A 20,467-nucleotide genomic window follows, 5' to 3' on the forward strand; every position below is an offset into this window, starting at 1 on the left:
ACCCCCACTGGCCAAGGAGGAGCTACTCCGCCCCCTTCTTCCCACAGCCCAGAAACTCCCCCTTATTGATGTCCCTGCGTGCTAGGAAGCAAGAACTTGAAAAGGCACACAGTTTTGAAATGGCCCAATTGTTCTTTTAAATGGACGACCTAGAGGAACTTGGAGTCCTCTTCCCAAGGGGATGCAGAACAGGGAGTTTCGGGAAGGGGAAGACAGAGCAGATGGAAGCTGGCTCACTTTGCGGTGGTATGGGGCAGCCTGGGGCCACTTGGATGCCTGCTTCAGCCTCTCCTGCTCCCCCCAGGATGCGCTCAGAGCTCTGCTCTGCGCATCTGTGATCCGGGATTCTCGTGCGTCACCTGCACTGGACGGTGGGGTAGAATCTCTTTGTCTTTTGACCCCTGGCACTTTCATCTCTCGGAATGTTCAGGGGAAGGGCTCCGGGACCCCTTGCAGATACTAAAAGCTGTAGATGCGCAAGTCGCACATATACAATGGCACAATATTGGCTTAGAACCCTCGCATGCCCTCCTGTATACTTTAAATCATCTCTAGATGACTTAAAACACCTAATACAATGCCAATGCTGTGTAAGGTGTTGCCCTGTGTAGTACTGAGGGAGTAATGACAAGGAAGAAAATCTGCCCATGTTCAGTCCAGATGCAACTTTTTTTTTCAAATATTTCTTGATCTGTGGTTTTTTTTTTTTTTTTTTTTTTTTTTTGCCTGGATGCACAACCTGGGAATGCGGAATCTGCAGATAAGGGTCACCATATTTCAAAGGTGTGGGACCCCCAGGGAGAGGTGAACACAGACACACACACAGGAGTACAACAGCCAGCGTCACCAAGCATTTGTTCCAGGTCATGTTCTAACGGCTTCCCAGCCAGTGAGTCATTTGCTTCCAGCCCGATCTTAGGAGTTAGCGCTATTAACATGCCAACTGCACAGGTGCAGCAGCAGAGGCAAAGAACGCTTTAGCAACCTGCACCTGTCGGAGACAGTCACAGAGCTGATGAGGGCCCCATGGCTCGAACCCAGGCAGGCTGGCTCACAGAGCCCCATCTCCTTCGCATTGAACGACTGAATGAGTGAAAAAAGAACAGTGGAGCAGATGAATGTGGCTTGCACCCAGGAGTTCATTGAAAACTGTCCTGTAAGAACTCTCCCTGCCTAGTGATACCGGTTGGTTTCCGATTGCAAGTTTCGTCGTTTGCTAACCAGCCTGCCTTAGATTCTGTGGCCAGTGCTCCTCTCAGCTGGCTGCAAAGACTTCTGATTCATCAAGGCCACTCATGTGCTTGCCCATGAGTCTGCCCCCTCTAACCTCTCCTGCCTGCCTGAGGCTGGGCCGACCTCACACTCCTCACCCACTGCCAGCCCTCCCCTTCCCTCCCCACCCCTACAGTGACTAAGTCCTACCCTGTGCCAAGTGCTTTGGGGAGCCTGAAGATGCACCAGGGGATGTCCTGACTTCAGGGACATTGTGACTGACTGAGGACATTAGAGATGCACACAATGAAGATTCCTCCAGCTTGCTGTGTGTGTGATGCATGCGATGGAGGCACGAACAACAGGCCTAGTCCCCTTGAGAGACACAAGTCATCCCCAGGGGTTTCAACCTGTTGGACAGTGAACAATACAGGAAACTGAATGAATGACTACTTTCCTGTTTGCCTCCAGGTTCCATGAGCTTCAGCATTCTTTTCTTAAGCATAATGTGTATACAGCTGGCAGTTTGCAGGGATTCCTTGCTTTATAGGCTGTGTTGCAGGGACTCGATGTGTCTTGATTGGGGGCAGGCATTTGGCTCGGCAGTGAAGATGCAGCCTGGGATACCCACACCCCATATCAGAGAGCCTGGGTCTGAGTGCCAGCTCTGGTTCCTACCCAACTTCCTGCTAATGCTCACCCTAGGAGGCAGCGGGTGACGCTCAAATACTTGAGACCCAGCACCCATGTGAGACCCCCAGATGGAGTTCCAGGCTCCTGGCCTCAGCCTGGCCCAACGCCAGTTGTTGTGGGCATTTGGGGAGTGAACCAACAGACAGACGATCTCTCGTTGCCTGTCTCTCATTGTCTCCATCTCCCTTTCAAAGAAATTGAAAATTAATTTAAAAAAGTATCTTGTGTTAGAAATTAAAAACCATGGGCGGCCAGCGCTGTGGCTCAATAGGCTAATCCTCCACCTGCAGCGCCAGCACACCGGGTTCTAGTCCCAGTTGGGGTGCCAGATTCTGTCCCGGTTGCCCCTCTTCCAGGCCAGCTCTCTGCTATGGCCCGGGAGTGCAGTGGAGGATGGCCCAAGTGCTTGGGCCCTGCACCCACATGGGAGACCAGGAGAAGCACCTGGCTCCTGGCTTCGGATCAGCACAATGTGCCGGCTACAGCATGCCGGCCGTGGCAGCCATTGGAGGGTGAACCAATGGCAAATGGAAGACCTTTCTCTCTGTCTCTCTCTCTCTCTCTCACTGTCCACTCTGCCTGTCAAAAAATTAAAAAAATAAAAAATAAACCATGGGCCATCACCTACAGCCAGCATTTATAGTGCTATCTCAGACCTTCTCGTTTCTACGAGCTTTCCCAAAGTCAGTGTTCTTGAGCCCAAACATGGCAGCACGCCCTGCTTCTCAAGAGACAGCACACACTGGGTGGTCTGTCCTCCCACGTCCAGATCCAGTCTCCCTCTCTCTGGTTCTCTCCCCCACCTCCACTGCGGCCAGAACAGTCTTCTGCTGCTCCCTCACCAGACACTTCAGGAGCTCTCACCTGTGAGAAATAAAGTTTCCGTTCTTGTACGACCAAAGTGCATCATGACTTCGGCTCAAGCCCACGTCTGCAGCCACATCTTGCCCTGCTCCTCAGCGCCAGCCTCAGTAACACGGCCTTGACACACAGAGTTGTGAAGACGGCCCCTTACCCTCCCTCACCCACTCCCTGCCACCCAGCTCTAACCCAGGGGCCACCTCCCCTTGGAAGCCCTCCTCCAACCCCAGCCAAAGGCACTGCTCCCTCTGGGTATTCCAGGAGCATTCTCTTCCTGCTTCTTGGGTAGCAATTATCTCAGAAGGAGTTGTATTCTATTGCTATTGTGGTACTCAAATGTGTGGATTTTTAAAATTTATCTAAAAGGCAGAGCGACAGAGAGGAAGGGAGTGACAGAGTGAGAGAGGGAGAGGGTTAGAGGGAGAGAGCGAGAAAGAGAGAGGTCCTCCATCCACTGATTCCCTCCCCAAATGACCACAACATCCAGGTCTGGACCCCTATCCTGGTCTCTCACGTGAGTGGCAGGGGTCCAAGCACTTGGACTCTCTTCTGCTGCCTTCCCAGGCTCATTTGCAGGGAGCTGGATCCGAAGTGGAGCAGCCCTGGACTTGAACCGGTACTCGTTATAGTTTGCTAGCATCACTACAGTGGCAGCTTAACCCGCTGTGCTGAAATGTCAGCCCCACCCCGCTTAAACTTGGAACTCCTGCAAAGCAGAAATACATTTTATTCATGTTCATCCCTTGAGACCTGGCCAAGAGAGCTGGCACAGAGGAAAGACTCAATGCGTACTTGTCTTATTCAGTTTACACGTAGGCACGTGATGGATTGAGCCCAGCCACACCAGTCCACCTCGAAAGTGACCATCCTGATGGGTATACATAGCCCAAGGCACAGGCACATCAAATCCTAATCCACAGGAGATTTTCTTGTTCTTCCGAGTTCAAGAAAAACTTACTGTTTTTCCCTCTGCGTACAGTTTTAATGGAATTAATAAAACAGAAGAGATACCTTTCCCTCCAACACCGCGAGGCGCCCAATACAGTTTACAGCTCCGAAAGCTGGTGTTTGCCTTCTCCGAGCGCTGGGAGCCCCACAGTCGCTGATCGGCCTTATTGCTACGAGAGGATGATGGCCGCAGAGGCAGGCTGAGAAGCGAGCACTTGGGGAGCTGCCAGGAAATTTCATACAGTGTAAAGTGATCAGAAAAGCGCGACACAAATGCTGCACAAACAATGATTACACACGTTACACTCATACGATCCGTATAAACTAAAGTCTTGAGTTCAGAAGCTTCCTGGGTTGTGAACTGTTTTTAACCCGCCCACAAACCTACAGCAGAAATGACATGGTTCCAAAGAAGTGATAGCTATTGAGACCAGGAAGGGGGAGGGGACGGCACCAGGGAGAACTGAAATCGAACCCAAGCACAAGCTGTGGCTGGCATACGGAGCACGCCAAGGCTCCCCCGGGACTTGCAGAGCACACGGGGTGTCTGTGGTGGGCAGCACATTCTGTGTCTGCTGCAGTTGAGCTGCTTGGTCTCGTGTCCACATGGCATTACCAGGCATGCTTCCACGAGCTGCAGTCTTGGTGAGGCTGCAGGCATGAAATGTCTTCTCCTCTCCCGCCACAGCCTCCATCGCCAGCTGTGAGCAGGAGGCACATTGCATTCAGCACCTTGCAATGCCCTTTTGGCATCATCTTTTATGGTCTGATTGGCAATCTGGGGGAGAGAGCTTATCCAAATACAGCACACTGAGTAAGATCATTGTTCACCCAAGGCACACTGTGCTGTGACTTCAAGTGATACGGTAGGAGATTCTTAAAATATAGAAATACACCCCAAAGAATACTGTTAAGTGACACGGAAGTATGCTATAAGAGTTCTCCCGTTGGGTCCTGTTTTTATTCAAATGTGAAAACCTCCTCAAGAGCATACACTCAGGGGCTAAATGTGTTATCACTGAACGAGGGGACAACTGATCTTTATTTCTGTCTTTGTTGGAAAACTCGTTTGCCTTACGCTAGATTTGCAAGGTTACTCCAGTGGATGTTGGTCTATCACTGTAGGCAAGGACAGGGTGAATCCTCTTCTCTACAGAGTAAATCTCAAAGTTTTCAAAGTGAATCGGGGCCCACGTCACAGTTCGGGATATCTGGAACAGACAGAAAGTTCTGGATCAGTGTTGCATAGAATGTCAAGGGAATCATCTAACGCTCCTTCCTAGATTCCCTGCAGCCCCTCTCCCCGGGCTCCAGCTCGCTGAGAGGGAGACACAACAGGCCCCAAGTAGCTTTCTGCCGCTAATACTCCCATGACCTCTCTTTCAGCCATAATGCCTCATTGGCTTTATTTGATTTCCATACCTTCCAACTGGTTGCACAGGCTCAACATCAATTTTAAGACTAAACTGAGATTAATGGAATGTCCTTAGTGACCACGGCTTCCTAACCAGAGGCAGGGAAGCTGCAGTAACCCCCTTGATACTCAAGAACACTCCTGCCCATAGAACCCCCATGAGGCTAACGTAGCTTTGGCTTGGTCCACCAACAACCACCAAGCCCCTAGCCCAGTGGACCTGAATCTTGGTTGCACAAGAGTTAGATCCATGCCATCTTAGCCCTAACCACAGGCCATTCGTGGCTACCAAGAACCTGAACACGTAGCCAGTCTGAACAGTGACATGCTGTTAAGTGTAAAATACAGGCTTCATTGAAAGACTGAATATGAAAAAGACTGTAACATGTCTCAGTCACGTTGTATTGGTTACGTTTGTCTTAGTCTGTTTTCCACTGCTGCAACAGGCTACCTGAGACTGAGTCATTGATAAAGAATGGAAGTTTATTTGGCTCCTGGTTCTGGAGTTTGGGAAGCCAAGAGCAGGTGCTTGCCTCTGGTGAGGGCCCTTGTGCTGTGTGATGTCCTGGTGGAGGGCATCACCTGGACAGAGGAAGCCGCTAGCCTGGGTTTCTCCTCTTCTACTTGTAAAGCCTCAAACTGTATCAGGGACACCCCATCCTCATAACTTCATCTAATCCCACATATGTCTCAAAGACTCCGCCTCCAGATCCCATTAATATATGATGTCAGCAATTAAGTCTCCAACATATGAAATTCAGACCATAGCAATGTTCACATGATAATAATTGGGACATATTAAGTTCATCATTAATACATTACTAATTATAGATAATAAAGCATATTACTGGCATATTATTAAAACTACTTTCACCTTTTAAAAATGGCTACTAGGAAGCACATAATTACACCTGTGACTCTCATGGTATTTCTGCTACGCTTTCATCTTCCCTTAACATCTGGAAGATCCCAACACCTAGGCCATAAACCAAACCAATTAAATCAGAATCTATGAGAGCCAGAACCAAGCCGGGTGAGTCACAATCCAGCCAAGGTTGAGGAGCTCACCTCAGCCCGAGCAGGTGATTACACAAGAACGACTGATGTGCACCAGGCGCCCACCCAAGGACGTTACGTGTGTTAACTGACATGCGTTTGCATCAACCCTGTGAAGCAGGGAGTCTCCTGTTATTAGCCTCTGTGACGCTGTGATTTATAATAGGAAATGCATGTTTGGCCCCCACCCCTGGGCTCCTGGCAGCTCCTAAACCCTTTGTAATTTTCTGAGCAATAGTGGTGCTTGTAGCATCATTTGTTCTCCTGCTTGGTCTTTGGTTTAGTTTCTGACATGGAGCTATGAAGCCCCTTAGGATGCCCTGGTGAAAGGAACAATTTTTTTCCAATAAGGTGACCCTTGGTGGACTCCTGCAAGGGGAGGGTGACCTGAAGGACCAAGCTGTGATCAGAAACTTGGAACCTTTAGCCTCACCCTTATTCTCTGTGGAGAGGTCTAGGCTGGAGACTGAGTTAAAGTCAGTCATGTCGACATGATGAAGCCTCCACAAAACCCCTAAAGACAAGTCCCTGGCCTGTGGTGCGGCCAGAGAGGGCGCAGGGTCCTGAGCCCCTTCCCACACCCCTTGCTCAGTGCACCTCTTCATCTGGCTGTTCACCCGGATCTTCCCTGTCTTTTACAATAAACCAGAAAACGTATGCAAGTGATCCCCTGAGTTCGGTGAGCCCTTCTAGCAAATTAACAAACCTGAGGAGGGGGCGTGGGAACCACTGACCGGCAGGCACATGGGACAGAAGATGCATGGGTCCCCTGGGAACCTGCCACTTGTGGTTGGGGTCCAATGGGAAGTGGAAGGGCAGCCTTGTGGGACTCAGCCCTTTACATGTGGGGTCTGAAGTAACTCCAGTCAGTGTTGTAGGAGAACTGAACCAGCTGGTGTCGGAGAATCGGCTCACGTGAGGGAAAGCGCCATGCACTGGGTGCAGAAGGGGTCGTGTGTAGGAAAGGACACCTTGTGCTTCCCTGCATACAGCTTCATTTTCCCAGAGGAGAACACTGAGTCCCAGAGAGGGTACGCCACTGCCCTCAGGTCACACAGCCCGCAGGCCACAGGGCCGGGCTTCTATCCAGGTAATATGTGATCTTGTGTGGCTGTAAAGAAAACTACTGGAAAAGCAGTGAACTCCTCTTAGCCCTCCTCTCGGAGTGGAGATGGGAGTTAAAGGGCAGAACCAAGTTATGGGGACCCAGTGGTCACGCTGGGACATCAACGGCCATCCTTGCAAGATAGCAGGTCTCGAAACGACATGAGCAGCATCTAGGACATGATTAGAAATGCAAATGTATGGCTCCTACTCAGACGCACTGGGCCAGACACTGCGGCATTGGGGTTCAGCAATCAGTATTTTATAAACCCTTGAGGTCACCACCAATAAAGCTTCGCTGGGAAGAGCAAGGTGGTAAATATTTGAGACTGCAGGCCATGAGACCCCCGCTGCAGCCGATCCTCTCTAGCTTTGCAGCACCAGAATCCCTGCAGACAGGATGAAAATGAATGGTCGTGGCTGTGTGCCCACAAGGCTTTAGCTACAGACACTACAATTTAAATTTCATGTTTTCTCTGCATGGTAAAACAGTATTCTTTTGATTTTTTTCCCTCCTACTATTTACAATCGAAAAAATAAAAACCACTTAGCTCATGACTGCTCCAAAACAGGCATGAGGCAGAATCTGCCCTGCGGGCTGTAGCTTGCCAACTCGTGTTCTAGGCCATTCTGTTGGGGGCTGCACTTTAGGAACCACTGCTGCCGAGCAAGTCAGAATTCAGGGCTCTTAGCCAGTTACTGAGCACAGGGACCCTGTGGCACTCACTGTGGTGAAGGCTTGACCTGGGGTTCAGCTTAAATTCAGATCCAGGTTGCTTAGGAAAACGCAACCCCTTTGCTTTAATCATGCCAATAAAGGAGACTTGGGGCAAAGGGGACTTAGCAGGCAGACTGGTGAGAGCGGCACCAGCAGAAGGAAGCCAGAGTGGAAATGATGGTTCCCCCACCCCATCCCACCCCCCGGCCCCCACAGCTGCCACTGACCAGCTCGGGATTCAGCTCCTGCTTCCAGAACGGCCACGTAGTTCCTCTGGGTTTGTTACCGCATTCCTAGCGGGGAGCTACCACAACCCCTTACAGGGAGCAATGAAGACTCAGTAAGGAAAGGAGTGCGACGCTCCTGGCACATCAGAAATCACGGCGCTGGTCTCTGGCCTTCCTTCCCCAGCTGGGGACATCAAGGCAGGGCGCAGAACCTGCAAGGTTGCTCTTGCACACACAAAGCGAGTCTCACGCAGGAAGTAGCCAGAGAGGAGGATGCCGGTTCAGCGCACAGTGGCAAGTCCAACGCATCTCCCCTTTGCCCTCCCGCTCAGGATCCGAGACTCCCTGACCAGGGCCTGAACACATCGTTTGTGATTGTGCCATTGCTTTCTGTGCTTTTTTCTCACCTCCCTCTCAGCTCAGCCTTGCGGTTCTCACTTTCTGCCCATGACTTCACTTCCTTCCAGAATGAATGGCCTCTGAGTATCTACTCCCAGGATAGTCTGTCGTCTGTCCACGGATGTCAGGTGTGGTCTCTGCCCATGGTCCCAGCAAGCCTGCTCTGGTCTGAGTATGACCTGGCTCCCGAGCTCATGCAGGACTTTAAACACCGAAGTCATAAGTTAATGGTGCTAAAAGGGCAGAATTTACCCCAATTATGGTGTTTAGAAGGTGCCTAGTGGGGGGCCTTAGGTCATTGGGGGCAGCTAGTCCTCCCAAGAGCCTGACCTGGGACCAACCTTCTCTTCTGCTTCCTGGCTCAGCATGGGATCTGCCATCAGATGCATTTCTCCATTGCCATCTCAGGGGCCAAAGCAAAGGGGCTGCCTGACTTTGAACCTGCACCTCCAAAACTTTGAGCCAAATACACATTTCCTCTATAAATTTGACTCTGATAGTTTGTTACAGAGCCAAAAAGCCAACCAATAGAAGAGCATCCCCCAAATCATCTTTTTTTTTAAGATTTATTTATTTGAAAGGCAAAGTTATAAAGAGAGGGACAGGGGGAGGGGGAGGGAGAGGGGGAGGGGGAGGGGGAGAGGGGGAGAGGGAGAGAGGTCTCCCATCTGCTGGTTTACTCCCCAAGTAGCCACAATGACCAGGGCTGGGCCAGGCTGAAGCCAGGAGCCAGGAGATTCTTCCAAGTCTCCCATGTGGGTACAGGGGCCCAAGCACTTGGGCCATCTTCTACTGCTTTCCAAGGTGCATTAACAGGGAGCTGGATAGGAAGTCGAGCAGCTGGGACTAGAACTAGCTCCCATATAGGATGCTGGCGCTGCAGGCTGGGACTTTAACCCACTGTGCTACAGTGCCAGCCCCACCCCAAATCATCTAACACAGGGACTTCTTCCGAAGTCTGGGGTTGCCAGCACTAACCAAGAACACAAATGGGCATCCACAGCCCAGTTAGCTTGGAACTAAGTCAAGTCCACCACAGCCGCCTTCAGTATCTCCTTTCCCAAGAGTTCAACTCATCTTCTCAATGCCTGTTCTCAGTGTGGTTCTCTTTGTTCAATGAGTCCCCTGGAGAATCCAATCCAGGAACATGGCAGTAAGCTGATAAGTTAAATGGGTGTGGGACCTCCTGGTGAACATGAAAGACAAGTGTCCACGTGTGAAGTCCTTCCACAATGTGCTCCACCCAAATAAAATATGGAGAGAAATTACTCGAAGAACAACAGTGGCTCGTGTCTGAATTGTCGAGAACGTTTCAAGCGGCCGTGCTGAAACATGAGTCAGCTGCAGGGGGCTGATGTGGTGATATAGCAAATTAAGCCACTTCCTGCAATGCTGGCATCCCATATCAAAGTGCTGGCTCCAGTCCTGGCCGTTCCCTGCTAATGCATCTGGGAAAGCCGAGGAAGATGGCTTGGACCCTTGCCACCCACGTGGGAGACCCTGAGGGAGTTCCTGCCTCCTGGCTTCAGCCTGGCACAGTCCCAGCCATTTTGGCCATTTGAGGAGTAAACCAGTTGGGGGAAGAGATCTTCCTCTCTCCCTTTCTCTCCCTCTCTCTGTCACCTCACCTTTCAAATAAATCCAAATAAAACTTAAAGATTGTCAACTGGAAATAAAGCTGGAGATTGGGGTACAGGTCCAGATTAAGGCCATGAGACTGAGAATGAACCCGTGCTTTTCACCCTTGTCTACTGCCAAACCTGGTTTGTCAAACTCTGTGAGTTCTGACCAGCGTAAGTCAACCCAGGCAAAGCATCACCGGTTTCAAAACACTAAGTAACTGAATTTCAAATATAGTTTATTTATTATTTCATAGATTGACCGGTGGATATCAGTTATACCCAACCTACTGTCCAATCAACTGAAATTGAAAGAAAGGCTTGAGGGACTTAAAGAAATAAATTGTGTGTGTGTGTGTGTCCTAGGTATTATGATGATAACTAGGGGATCTGTTGGCCAAAGGTTCTTTGGTTAAGATTTTATTTATTTATTTGAAAGGCAGGGAGACAGGGAGAGAGAGAGGGAGAGAGATCTTTCATCCCCCAGTTCACTCCCTAAATGCTTCCAATAGCCCCAGGTGGGCCAGGCCACAGCCAGAAGACAGGAGCTCCATCTGTGTCTCCCACATGGGTGGCAGGAACCCAAACACTTGGGTCATTATCTGCTGCCTTCTTTGGTACACTAGCAGGAAGCCTGGAAGCAAAGTAGCTAGGATTCAAACTGCCGCTCCCATATGGGATGTGGGTGTCCCAAGTGGTGACACAACACCCATCCCTTTTGAGACTTTTTTAAAAAAATATTTATTTATTTAAATATCTGAAAGTCAGAGTCACAGAGAGAGAGAGAGACAGAGACAGAGAGAGAGAGAGAGAGAAAGGGATCTTCTATCGGCTGGTTCGTTCCCCAGATGGCTGCAACAGCCAGGGCTGAGCCAGGCCGAAGCCTGGAGCCAGGGACGTCATCTGGGTCTCCCACAGGGGTGGCAGGGGCCCAAACACTAGGGCCATCTCCTGCTGCTTTCCCAGGTGCATTAGCAGGGAGCTGGGTCGGAAGTGGAGCAGCCAGGACATAAACCGGCACCCGTATGGGCTGCCGTCACTGCAGGCAGCGGCTGTACCTGCTGTGCCACCTGCCGCCTCCCCTTTAGAGATTTTGACAGCTGTGAGTGCCAATGGTGCAGCATAAGAAGAAGCTGACAGGACTTAATGAAGCCATATTCATGTCAAGATCCTAGGGATGTGCAGAAGACAGACAGCCCCACAAGAACTGCTGACTTGTGGTGCACCTGTTCCTGTATGACACAGTGTTCAGTGCAAGCAAATTGTGAAATAACACACAAGAGACACAGTCACACCTCCCACCTTGTGCACTGTGTAGCTACAGAAAAAAATGAGGTTTGGACTTGATTTGTAGTGCATTCATCTTAAATGGGTATCATTAAGAAATATTGCAGCGACACCTTCTGCAAGATGAAGAATCATTCAGTGTGGAAAATAATTGCTCCCTGGTTTATGTTTGGTATGAATCTTAACTTTCCTACTTTATGTGTTTGGCCAACATGGGGAGTACATAGTAATTAGATGAATGTCAATATACAACAGAGTGGATCTGCTGATAGCCAGACTTAAAACTTACAAGGTGTTTCCCATAGGCACACATCCCTGACTGCAGCTAAGGGGTTTTACTCTAATATTCCCTGGTTTTACATACACGAGTAAGTCAAAGCTGTAACCACAGTGAGCACTCAAGTCGGCTACCCGTTCTGCCTCTGCGTTAGCTAGGGTGTTCCTCTTCCAGCCCTGGCTGTGGACCATCACCTGTACGGGACGGTTCTCCAAGCATCATTAACTGCAGCACCTTCCCAATCGCACTGTTCGTATCTATTCAGCATTCATCAAGTTCTATCGAGATCAGCCATTCAGAGTCCATCAGCTCGAGTTCTGCTGCCCTGCCTCTTCTCTCTCACTGTGCTTCTTTCCACAGGGCTACAAAAGGAGGGAATTTGGGAGGAGCAGTGGCATTGCAATCTGTTGATTTCCCAGATTTAGAAAAAAAAAAAAAATCTGCAGAAATAGTTTCTGCCAAATGCCTTGAGCTCTGCACTGCCTTGGTGGAAGTCGGGACAAAGCCACCTTCCAGGCAGGTGCAAGCTTGAGGGGCATTAACCAGCGCTGCGGACCTGACAACCTCTATAAAGCATGCCAACAGCCATGGCTCCTCTCATGCCGGCCTCATTATTCAGTTGCTTCGCATTCACTACACACACATTAGCAAATGCAAGCCCCAGGAATTTGGTCAGAGGGAGAGTAAGCAGCTTTATGGGAAGCCCTATTTTAAAATAATCCCCCCTAGGTATCACTTCTGTTCTACTTGTTTGCTCCCTTCTGATTTATGGGGCCCTCAGACCACCTGCTGTGGCAGCCTCCTTCACCTGGGCTTTCTGCTCCATGGCCCTTGTCCTTGGCAGCCCCCAGTCCCACCTTCCAGTCCTGTCTTCATCAACCACTGCCAACAGCCCAGACACAAAGTGCCTTAGAGGCTGGGAACACATGTGGCTTGGTCCCTCCTCCCATGGATGAGTCCATGGGCTCATGGGGAAAGCAGTGATTCTCTCCCGCCTGGGAAATGGTCATTCTCCTGCTACGATCATCCCCCGTGTCATTTTGTAGCTGAATGTAACACACTCCCAAAACCAGTATTGTTTTTGAAAGATTTTCTGCCTCCTGCAACACCGTAGAGCCAAGTTTCCATTGCAGAATAGGCGGCTTAACCCAGACCAGTGGCTCTCAAACTTGAACAGGCAGGTGCATTTGCCGCAGGACATGGTCAGCGGCAGGTGGCTGGACCCACCCCAGAACTGCTGATCCAGTGCCTCTGCAGGGAAAGCCTGAGCGTCCACAGAGGAGGCTGCTGAGGCCGTTGCAGGGACCACAGTCTGAGAAGCACTAGCCTAGCACACAGGCACAGGGCTTGAGGGCAGACCCGCACGGAGCTGGACCTACACCCTCACCACCCACCCACGTGAGCTGGGTTACTTCACCCCTCGGAGCCTGTTTTCCTCCTCTGCACAATTAGGAAAATACAGAGACCGCATGGGACTGCCACAAGGATAAAGTGGGATAATACACCAAAGCCCTTAGAATGGGGTTTGGCACACAGGAAGCATTTAATAAACCATCAGCGGCAGCCACTTTGTGCTGAGCTGATGAGAGATTTTTCAAGCAAGGGCTCTGAGGCCTCAAGTCATCACCAGCCTCAGAGTGGAAGGCACCTGAACAGGCCATGGAGCCTTAGACTCTGTAGAACCTGAAGACCGTTTTCCTTAGGGTAGCGGAAGGTGACTCTGCTCCAAGTCTGAGCATCCTCCAGTGGTTGACAGTGTGGAGTCTCCCCGGCCCCCTGGCACTCCTGTGGGGAGAGCCCTGTTTGCATTTCTCACAGAACAGCGCCCCCACCCCGCCGTCTTTGGCCCTTGCTTGTCTTCATGTTTCACTCCCCGTCTGCAGACCTCAGGCAGCTGTGGACCTCCCTCCTGTGATTACAGGGCAGGTCCTGCTGCTGCAAAGTCAAGGAGAATCAGCAAAATCGATGGTTGACCTATTGCACTTGCAGAAAACCGCTACTCGGGAACTGCAAGAGATCAGACCTGGAAACGATGTCCACCAGAGCGAGGCCCCCAGCTCTGATCAAATAAAAGACGACTGCTGCTTGCTGGACGAAATGAAAGGGGACACATCAGCTGTTAAGGAGGCTTTTTCCTTCCGTCCTCAAGTTCAAGCGCATTCGTAAACGTTCCAATAACTGGTTCAAACTGACCTTCGACGTCAGGTTTAGCATCAAGAAATTTTTTTTAAAACTTTTATTTAGTAAATACAAATTTCCAAAGTACAGTTTATGGGTTACAATGGCTTTCCTCCCCCCATAACTTCCCTCCCACCCATTCCCCTCCCATCTCCCACTCCCTCTCCCCTTCCATTCACATCAAGATTCATCTTCATTCATCTTTATATACAGAAGATCAATTTAGTATATATTAAGTAAAGATTTCATCAGTTTGTACCCACACAGAAACACAAAGTGTAAAATACTGTTTCAGTACTAGTTATAGCATTACTTCACATTGGACAACACACTAAGGACAGATCCCACATGAGGAGTAAGTACACAGTGACTCCTGTTGTTGACTTAACAATTTGACACCCTCGTTTATGACGTCAGTAATCTCCCTAGGCTCTAGTCATGAGTTGCCGAGGCTATGGAAGCCTTTAGTGTTCACCAACTTCGATCTTATTCCAACAGGGTCCTAGTCAAAGTGGAAGTTCTCTCCTCCCTTCAGAGAAAGGTACCTCCTTCTTTGATGGCCCCATTCTTTCCACTGGGATCTCACTCACAGAGATCTTTCATTTAGGTCTTCTTCTTCTTTTTTTTTTTTTCCAGAGTGTCTTGGCTTTCCATGCCTAAAATACTCTCATGGGCTCTTGAGCCAGATTCGAATGCCTTAAGGGCTGATACTGAGGCCAGAGTGCCATTTAGGACATCTGCCATTCTATGAGTCTGCTGTGTATCCCGCTTCCCATGATGGATCGTTCTCTCCCTTTTTTATTCTATCAGTTAGTATTAGCAGACACTAGTCTTGTTTGTGTGATCCCTTTGATTCTTAGACCTATCAGTGTGATCAATTGTGAACTGAAATTGATCACTTTCACTAGTGAGATGGCATTGGTACATGCAACCTTGATGGGATTGTATTGGAATCCCCGAGAGGGAGGAGATGTATAATTTGGAACATGCTCAATCGGACTTGCCCCAAATGGTGGAGTAAGAAATTTTTTTAATATAATGGTACAAGTGAGAGTACTTGGTAATTTTGCTGATGTAATTGAACGTATGTGATAAACTATAATTAAAATATGTTTATTTTGGTGCCAAAAGAAATTGAAAGTCCAGGTCTTCAACATGCTCATGAAAATGAATATTATGAGAAAAACCGCACGTGCTTCAAAATCGTTTGCACCAAAATAAACCAACTTTTGACATTTCTAAGTACCCTCATATTGATCAAGTACAACAATTCGATGCATGCGTACAACATGTAGCAATCACATTAAGGTAGTTAGCATTTCTACCTCCTTTATGTTGGGGAGCTTTGAACACCTCTCTCTCCTGATTCCTTAATTCACTGAATTCTTTGTGAGCTGAGCCCAGTTTATTAAAACTAATGATGACCTAGAGCCAGAAGCGATTTTCATTTTCCAAGCCAACACAAGCCTGTAGCGGCATTTCACACACCTAGCTCAGTGACACGCACATTTTCATGCAAGGATCATTTCAGAAGCTGATTAATAAGGTTGACTCACAGTTCCCCCATCCCATCCCAGTATGAACCCAAGGTCACTGGCATTTGCATCTGAACAAAGCAAGCATCCTGAGAGCTCTGATGTTGGACCCTGGAGCCCCCAGCCTGAGTACCCAGAGTACCCCTCTGCAGCTTCTGCTTCGCATGTCCCGTCATGCTGCTTTCTGGGTTCTGCAGATCAAGCCACGGTCCTCACTGTCTTCCTCCCAGCACATGCTCTGCCCTCCCACTCCTGAGGCTCCAATCCATCTATCCATTTATGTATTGCATTGTGAGTGGTCGGTTGTTTGTCCACAGAAATCCAGGAATAGGTTAGCAGAGGGGGAAGAAAACTTCAACTTCTCTAACTCATCCTTCCCTTGATGCCAGAAATTATGTGTCTCTCGGAGGGCACCTGGGCAGCAAAGACCAACAGGCTTTGCAGGAGGAATGAAGGGGAACACTTCCTGTACCTCCTGGGCCCCTTGCTCATCCATGACTTAGTGCCCAGTTCAGCAGACCCGCAGGCACCTGTGACAGCTGAGCACCGAGAATCCAGTCCACGCAAAGTGAGATGTGCTCTAAAACACTCGGGGGCTCCAAAAAGTTCGTGGAAAACGTGTATGATGACAAGTCTATGCAGGAACTTCAAAAATGTTGGTACCAAGAAAATAATAAGTTAAAAGATTTTTTTAAAAATTGGCACCAAAATAAGCTTGTATTTTCTTTTAAATATTTTTTTTGACAGGCAGAGTGGACAGTGAGAGAGAGAGACAGAAAGAAAGGTCTTCCTTTTGCTGTTGGTTCACCCTCCAATGGCCGCCGCAGCCAGCGCGCTGCGGCCGGCGCACCGCGCTGATCTGAAGCCAGGAGCCAGGTGCTTCTCCTTGGTCTCCCATGGGGTGCAGGGCCCAAGGACTTGGGCCATCCTCCACTGCACTCCTGGGCCACAGCAGAGAGCTGGCCTGGAAGAGGGGCAACCAGGACAGAATCCGGTGCCCCGACCGGGACTAGAACCTGGTGTGCCGGCGCCGCAAGGTGGAGGATTAGCCTAGTGAGCCGCAGCGCCGGCCTGTATTTTTAATTAATTAATTTTATTTAGAAGGGAAGAGAGAGCGAGCTGCCATCTACTGGTTCACTTCCCCCAAATGTTCACAACAACCAGGGCTGGACCAGACAATGTCAGGGACTGTGAACTCAATCTGGGTCTCCCACATGGGCAGCAGGGACCCAACTACTTGAGCCATCATCCACTGCCTCCCAGGGTACAGACCAGCAGGAAGCTGGAGTCCAGAGTGGGATTGGGACTGGAACCAGGCATTCATGATATGAGACACAGGCCTCTGAAACAGTGTCATTACCACTGGACAAGCATCTGCCCCGAAGTTTATCTTTTAGTTCCATTTTCCACAAACTTTTTTGATGTACCACCACACACATTTGGATTTGGAAGAATTCATACAAAAAAATTCATTAAAAATGTAAATATTTCATCAGTATTCTTTTGTATTGATTCCAGGCTGTGATGGTAATATTCATAATAACTGAGTTAAACAAATGCATTACTAAATTAATCTCATTTGTTCCCTTTTCCTTTTTATTTATTGTGATTACTAGGAAGTTTAAACTACATATGCAGCTTACATGATACTGGTATTAGACAGTACTGACCCAGAACTGCACTGTCACAAGTCCCATGTGGCTATTTTAAGCTAAATTAAAATGGTAGCTTGTCAGTCACAGGGGCCACATTTCAAGCTCCCAGAAGCCACAGGTGGCTGGCGGCTGCTGTACCTGAAGGTACAGGTGCACACCCATCTTTGTAGAGGGTCCTATGGGACAGATCCCTGACTTCACAGTTTCTAGACTGTTGTGAATTATTTTTAACAATCGGTCTTGAACTAATTTTAGGAGTCTGTTGGAAACTTCCCCCTCTGGCCCAGCGCTAAACCCAAGAATTTTCTCTTCTTCTCAACTTCCTGATTATGTTTGTGTACTAGGTCTGAAGGGCCCTTGGTGGGGGCACAAATCCATAGAAGCCACCACCTTTGGGCCCTTCTGAAGCCAACTACCTGGACCTTCCTTTTTTTTTTAATATTTTATTTGAGAGGCAGAGTTACAGAGAGAGGGGGAGACAAAGGTTTTCCATCTGCTGGTTCATTCCCCAAATGGCTGCAACAGCCAGAGCTGTGCTGATCCAAAGCCAGGAGTTTCTTCCAGGTCTCTCACGCAGGACCTGGGCCATCCTCTACAGCTTTTCCTGGCACATCAGCAGAGAGCTAGATCAGCAGAGCAGCAGCCGGGACATGAACCTGCGCCCATGTGAGATGCCTAGATCGCAGGCAGAGGCCCAGCCCACTGCACCACAGGGCCAGCCCATGCCTTCCTCTCTTAATCCAAGGCCACTGGATTGGCTTCCTATTGCTGCTGTGACACTACACCACGCTTAGCAATTTGCAACAGAAGAACTTAGTCTCCTATAGGGCAGATGTCAGCTATCGAAGTGTCCGTGGGGCTGTGCTCCTCCCTTTCTCCATTTCTGGGGTCTCAGAACCCCATCACTCCACTGTCCACTTCCGTCTCCACATGGCCGTGCCCTCCTTCTGACCTCCTGCCTCCCACCTTCAAGGACTCCTGGGATCCTGTTGGGCCTGCCCAGCTAATCTCCCCATCTAAAACCCCTTTAATTTACACACATCTGCAGAGTCCCTGTTACCCCATAAGCTAGCGTATTCAGTTTCTGAATTAGCCACAGACATCTTTCTGAGGACCATTCCTGGCCTGCAGAAGCTCCCCCCAGGAAGCCAGCACACCCCATCTGCTCTCAGTGCGTGCCCTGATAAGAGGCCAAATTACCACGTGCGATCCGAGCTCAGCCCACGCATGCGTTCAATGAAAATACCTTCACAGGAATCAAACAGTTCTGAAAATGTCACAGGTGGTAGCCTTGCTGGAGTGCCCGAGGCACGCTGAGTCTCTCTGTCTGATCATACCAGTGTCCGACAAGGGATTCCCTGGCTGGGTCATTACTATCCCCCGTCCCCAGGCCCACAAAGGCTGCACCTGCAGGTCCCATACCCAGAGGGGAAACTATTGGCTAGAAACCAGTGACACCACCCATGTGGAGGAACCATTCCTGGCAGGGAAAGAGGCTAGGATGGCAACGAGTCCTTAATGGGGCTTTTTCTTTTTCTTTTTCTTTTTTTTTTTTTACAGGCAGAGTGGACAGTGAGAGAGAGACAGAGAGAAAGGTCTTCCCTTGCCGTTGGTTCACCCTCCAATGGCCACCGCGGTAGGCGCGCTGTGGCCGGCGCACCGCGCTGATCCGAAGCCAGGAGCCAGGTGCTTCTCCTGGTCTCCCATGGGGTTCAGGACCCAAGCACTTGGGCCATCCTCCACTGCACTCCCTGGCCACAGCAGAGAGCTGGCCTGGAAGAGGGGCAACCGGGACAGAATCCGGTGCCCCGACCGGGACTAGAACCCGGTGTGCCGGCACCACAAGGCGGAGGATTAGCCTAGTGAGCCGCGGCGCCGGCCTAATGGGGCTTTTTCATTGGGAGAAAATCAGCTTCCTGTTAAGGAAAAACAGAGCAGGAGTAATGAGCACATCTCAGTCCTTGGAGAGGCCTAGGAAGAAGACTGCAAACGAATCCCCCTGAAAGAGTTCTTATATGGCCGGCGCCGTGGCTCAACAGGCTAATCCTCTGCCTTGCGGCGCCGGCACCCCGGGTTCTAGTCCCAGTCGGGGCGCCGGATTCTGTCCAGGTTGCTCCTCTTCCAGGCCAGCTCTCTGCTGTGGCCCAGGAGTGCAGTGGAGGATGGCCCAAGTCCTTGGGCCCTGCACCCCATGGGAGACCAGGGGAAGCACCTGGCTCCTGCCATCGGATCAGCGCGGTGCGCCGACCGCAGCACACCAGCTGCGGCGGCCATTGGAGGGTGAACCAACGGCAAAGGAAGACCTTTCTCTCTGTCTCTCTCTCTCTCACTGTCCACTCTGCCTGTCAAAAAAAAAAAAAAAAGAGTTCTTATATGACAACTTCACAGATGACGCAGTGCGGTTTGCAAGCTCACAGTGTAAATAGCTTCACACTTCTCGAGGTCCTGGAAGACCAGAAGACGACCTCACAGCCTGGCTAAACGGACAGGGAGAGACAGCTGAGCGGAGACTGCTCACGCAGAGCTGAGCTCATTCACGTGGTGGAAAGTAACCTGAACGCTGCCTGTTTAGTTATGAGCTCTCCAGCACAGCTGTAATTCCAGAAGGATCGCAGCAACTATTCTGAGAACACGCGGACCCCACACACAGAGGAAGGGGCAAACGAAGCGCTGGGCATCAACAGAAAATGTTTGGAAATCAACTCGGACATGTTCTCACGGTGGGGCACCCAGCAGCAGCAGGAGTCACGCTCCCAAGAGAAGGGTCGTGTGGCCTGCCGAGACTCCCAAAGTTCTCAAATCCGATTTACCATAACTCTCCTTGTAGCGCGGAGGTTACACCGCCAGTGACAGTAAACTCCATCCAGCCAAAAGAAGAAAACAGACCAGAGAGGCTGACCATGCCCCTCCCCTTCTCCTAATTCCTCTTTCCTAAAACTCGCTGCCTCCTTACCTGGGCCCATTTGTCCCCTTCTATACGTCGCTGTGGTCTTCAGCTCAGTCCCTCTCTCTCTCAAACCGTGTCTTCCCCCAAACTGTGAGTCACTCGGGTCTCTGGGGCCCCGGGGTCGATCCATAGCCACATACACCCCAAAGGCAGGGGGCACTGGTGACAGCCTCCACCTGGCAAGCTCCTTGTTACTAGAATGAGCACCCTAAGACACAAGCTGTGTACACCATGGTGACTTAGTGTTAACAAAGCTGCTCTGTGATCTGCAGCGTGGGCCAAAATAAACCTCAAGTGTTCTCACCACACAGAAAGGTGGCAACTGGGTGAGGAGATG

At 50.0% G+C, this 20,467-nt stretch overlaps 1 protein-coding gene across 1 annotated transcript in view; it reads left to right on the top strand.

Annotated features, from left to right (window-relative positions):
• The window catches only part of LY86 (lymphocyte antigen 86), a 68,372-nt gene that overhangs the window by 33,485 nt on the left and 14,420 nt on the right, over positions 1–20,467 (top strand). The gene's annotated exons all lie outside the window — the stretch shown is intronic.

This window comes from Lepus europaeus, chromosome 3, assembly GCF_033115175.1.
Source record: "Lepus europaeus isolate LE1 chromosome 3, mLepTim1.pri, whole genome shotgun sequence".
In the NCBI taxonomy this organism is placed as follows: Eukaryota; Metazoa; Chordata; class Mammalia; order Lagomorpha; family Leporidae; genus Lepus; species Lepus europaeus.